The sequence below is a fragment of the Hordeum vulgare genome, chromosome 7H, assembly GCF_904849725.1.
Source record: "Hordeum vulgare subsp. vulgare chromosome 7H, MorexV3_pseudomolecules_assembly, whole genome shotgun sequence".
Classification (NCBI taxonomy): Eukaryota; Viridiplantae; Streptophyta; class Magnoliopsida; order Poales; family Poaceae; genus Hordeum; species Hordeum vulgare.
In genome coordinates this window covers 42,903,832-42,908,662 of record NC_058524.1, presented here as the reverse complement: position 1 = coordinate 42,908,662, position 4,831 = coordinate 42,903,832, and positions in this window count along the sequence as shown.

The following is a 4,831-nucleotide window of genomic DNA, read 5'->3' as shown; positions in this document are numbered from 1 at the left end:
CCCTAGTTCTGGCTGAGGATGATCATCTAATAAGGAGACTGACTTGGAAAATTTTCATCTCAAATGGATGAGCCTAGATGGCACATGCTTTGCAAAGTACCTGAAAGTGCGTTATATCAACTAGAGGGGGGTGAATAGGAGATTTTTAGAATTTCATCACTAAGGAAATTCCTTTTGAGGAAATTCCTCACTGATGACTAACTTACAGCAGAAACAGTAAAGGATCACGGGTGCAAAGTTTCACTACGGCAATTTTCCAGTATGAGGAATGTGAAAACAGATTGCACAGTAAGTAGGCACGCAGAAAATAGATGTGGATTAACTTGCGTGAAGAATTTGGGGTTGAGGAATTTCACAGAAAGTCTTCAGCAAATTCTTCGAACAGTGACAGTGAAAATCATCAACACATAATCTGAGGAATATAAAGAGTTGAGGAATTAGAACCCGTTTCACAGCGAAGACAGTAGTTGATGACCCAGTTCCAACAGCTGTCACAGTTGTACATCTGGTTTGGAGCGGCTTGGTATTGAAACCAAAAGACACATAGTCCCTACCGTATTCTCCTTGGGCTAAGAACACATAGTCCTCGCCCAACACTGGTGGTAAGTCTTCAAGGCAGACTTCCAAACCCTCACAAACTTGGTCACCCGGTGATCCACAATTGACTGCTGGATTGCTCTAGACCATGACGCCTAACCGTCTGGAGGATGCACAGTCCTCAAAGGTAAAAGGCTTCAGTCCCACACAGGAACAACTTCTTCAGTGATGCTCAATCACTTGGTTTTCGGTTTGTGCTTTGGTGTTTGGGGTATATCCTCACTGATGAATTACTCTTGAAGACTCTGAGGAATTTCGGTTGCTCTTATGACAAGTGTCAGTTTCTAACGGAGCAGCCAACTAGCTAATGGTTGTGGGGGGCGGCTATTTATAGCCTGGGAGCATCCCAACATGATTTGACATTAATGCCCTTAACTAATATGACCGTTGGTGTGGATAAGACCAATGACGTGGCGTGGCTATCGAAACGGTCGGGACCCTCAACTGTGAGAGTCCTCATGTCACTAATATTCCTCACTTGAGGCTTTGGGTAGGATTAGGCTTGGGTTGAGCATCATGAGGAAATTCATTCCAATGTGTTACCTCGACCCCCTTTAATAGTACGGTGTTCCTATTACTCAAGTGAGAAGAAAACAGAACAGAAAGAGTAAATATTCATGCTTCAAAGTCTTCAGAATGATTTTCTTCAGGACACACCGAATTCCTCAATTTCAATATCTTCATGAGGAATATCAATTTCATCGCAAATTCTTCGCGATTCAAATCTTCAGCTTCAGACCAATTTCTTCAACCGAAGATATACATTTCATCGAATATTTCAAACTCCTCAGCGACTTATAGATCATGTGTACACTCATGAACACATTAGATACTTAACCTATAAGTCTTCAAACCACCAAAATCACTAAGGGGCACTAGATGCACTTACAATCTCCCCCTTTTTGGTGGTTGATGACAATTAGGTTAAGTCTTCAACAGGGATAAAAATATGAAGTGTAAATACTCATTTGAGGAATTTGAAATCAAGATTCAGAGAGACTCCCCCTGAAGATGTGCATATCTTGAGGATTTTGCTTTTCATAGCAAATGCACATTGATGATTTATATCATGGAGATCTCCCCCTAAGTCTTGTAAACCATGCATGCAATCGACATATAGTATGAAGAAATTGAGGATGCATGATGACAAATGATATCTGACGAATTCCAGCATGCGTGCATTAAAATTTGAGGAATAAGCATGCGAAGAAAAACGTTCAAAAGCGTCAGAGTACCATCGGGCTTAAGTTACAACTCATTACATAAACACTTCAGAAGAGCCAAGAGTTTGTAACTTAAATATAGTTCATAAGCCCCAAAATATCCCGCATGAAGACTAACTCTCAAGTTTCTCCCCCTTTGTCATCAAGTGACAAAAAAAAGGGACAAACTGAGGACTAACGCCCGTGAAGACTTCACTCCTTGGCAGTTGATGAAGACGCGTGAGGATTCTTGAGAGCAGTCTTCTTCCTTGGACCGGTGGCAGTGTCTTGTTGTTCTTCATCAGATTCAGCAGTGCGGAATTAAGAAAAAGAACTGTCCTCAAGGTCTGGAACTGGAATTGGCCTGAATTTCTTCTTGGGTGGCCACGACCAGTCAAAGTCTCGCTCAAACTCCAATTCTTCAAGTTCTGCCAGAGTCTTCAGATGAGCAAGTGTAGCCCAGGTGCGATCAAAAACCTCATGAAGATAATGATTGTTAAGCTTCACAGCATTCTGCATTTCATTGAGGCTTTTCACAATGGCGCCGAACTGGCGTTTGAACCACTTGTGATTCCGATCCACCTTCTGGTGAAGACTGAGAAGAAGCTCTCTGGTATTAGCACACGAGGAGCAACATGGCTTGGAGGATGAGTCTCAGTATCATCCCATGAATAATATGCTTCGGGCTAACTGAACTGGACATCAAGGGGCCTACGTCCTTCATCAATGACAGACTTGCCTTTTCCTTCAACAGGCTCGAAAGTCTTCTTGTTGACCCTGATAGGAGGCATATAACCAACATGGTTGTTGAAATCAGCGTGAAAGTTGATGCCTGTCCTTGTCGTGATGAATCTCATGATCCATGGAGCATATATCTTGTGGTCAAAAGGACACATTGCATTGTCGGCCAAAGTCCTCAAGAAGAAATCATGGATGTTGATAGGAATACCATGAATGATGTTGAAGAGGATACTCTTCATGATGCCTACAACATCTTCTTCATCATCGTAGCCCTTGATCGATGCAAGAACGCTGCAGAGGATTCTGTAAACAGTCCTTGGTTCATATTTGAGCTCATGGATGAGGAAGGTTTTTCTCGGTGGTTGCCCTTTAGCCAAAGGCTTCATGAGGACTTCCATCATCTTATTGGGCAGCTCACGCTCATCATAAAGCTTCACGGCTTGCTCTGAGGGAATTGACACTCGCAGTTCACGCAGTAGCTCAATGGCAGGAGCCTTGTGGTGTGTGTTTAGCGTCATCCATTCAAACACCCAGGTGCTGATATCTGCAGGATCTCCAGATATGTGAAGAGTGTCATAAAATTGAAGAATAAGCTCACTGTTCCAGTCACAGATATCTGAGCACATTGGGAGGAGTCCAGCTTCATGAAGGACATTGAGGACTGGAGCAATGCATGGTATTTCTTCAAGCTCAACGTGAGGAATATGCATGTGCTGGAAAATCTTGTTTCTTCCACACAGCACAGTGGCATAGTAGTTGAGCTGGGTCCTTGTCCAAAACTTCAAATGCCTGATGCGAGGCTTGTCATAGGGATTTTCTCCGATGAAGAACATGCGTTCTTCAGAGAAGGACTCCTTTTGAAACTTTGGCCGCTTAGAGAACGGCTGGCGCTGCATGGACTGAAGGTTTGGTTGTTGGACCTGAGGGGAGACAACAATTGCAGACTCTGGGTTGAGGACGACGAAGGCATTGTCTGGGTTTGGTGCATTTTCCTCACCATGGTCCTCAGGGTGAGGAATTTCATCAGCTTGAGCTTCAGGCTGAGGAGCATTCTCTTGTTGCGCTTCAGGCTGAGGAATGGGGTCTGGTTGAGCTTCAGGCTGAGGAATGTCGTCAACTGGAGCATCCTGTTGAGGGTTTTGCTCCGGAGAAGGAATGGGTTCATCCTGAGCCTCAGCTTGATAATCTTGCTCACGAGGAGGAGTTGGGTCAGCCTGATCCTCAGGTTGAGGATTTTGCTCAGGACTATGACTTTCATCAGCTTGAGGATTTTCACTTTGTTCTTCCTCAGCTTGCTTGGTGACGGGGCCAGATTCATCAGCTGGTGCAGCTGGTCCTTGTGTAGTTTCTTCATGAGGAATGGAAGGCTGAGGACTGTCGTCAATGCGAATCTCCTCGTTAGTATGTTCCTCAGATTCAGCATCCTTCATTTCCTCATCTGGTCCTTTCTCATGATCTTCGCTTGCGAAGGTAACCATTTCATAAGATGGAGCGCTGTTAAGAGGCACATGATCCAGTGGAGCATTTTCTTTAAGTGCTTTGAGGCGCTTGGCCTCAGTGTGTTCTTCTGCTCATGAAGCTTTTCTCTTCTTGGCTTCCTTTTCAGCATCCCTTGTCTTTTTCACGTCTGATGCAGACGGAGTCATTTTCTTCACCTTTGAAGCTTTTGGTGAAGGTGTTTTCTCAGCAGAGACATTTTCATGAGCTGGTTTTGAGGAACCAGCTGGAGCAGAGTCATCAGCTAACTTTGAAGCAGCAACTGGAGCAGAGTCATCAGCTAGCTTTGAAGCAGCAGCTGGAGCAGGGTCAGTCTCACCAGCTGTAGCAGATTCATCAGCTGGATTTTTCGTGGTGATTTCCTCAATTGCCGGTTCATCCACACGGCTTCCTTGAGGGATTTCCTTAGCATGATCAGTTTCATCAGATGGTTCTTCAATCAGAGGCTGAGGAGTTGGCACTGGAGGGGCAACTTTCTTGTTGTAGTTGTTAACAGCATCAGTAGCAAGTTTGATGAAACTGCTTTTGAGACTTTGACGGTCAGAAAGCTTGGAGTACTGATCTGTCAAAGTCTTCAACTCTGCCTGTTTTGACACCAGGTCATCAGGCGTCAGGTTGAGGAGATTCTGCCTGAGGAATTTCTCCTTCTTGAGCTTAGCAACCTTGGCCTGTTTGGCTTGCTGCTCCTTCCACTTGGCCTCGTTGATGAATGTGGCCACCATGTGGCTGATGCCTGGGGGAAGTTTCAAATCATCAAGTGGAGTGTTGGGGTCCTCATACCAGATATTGATGTA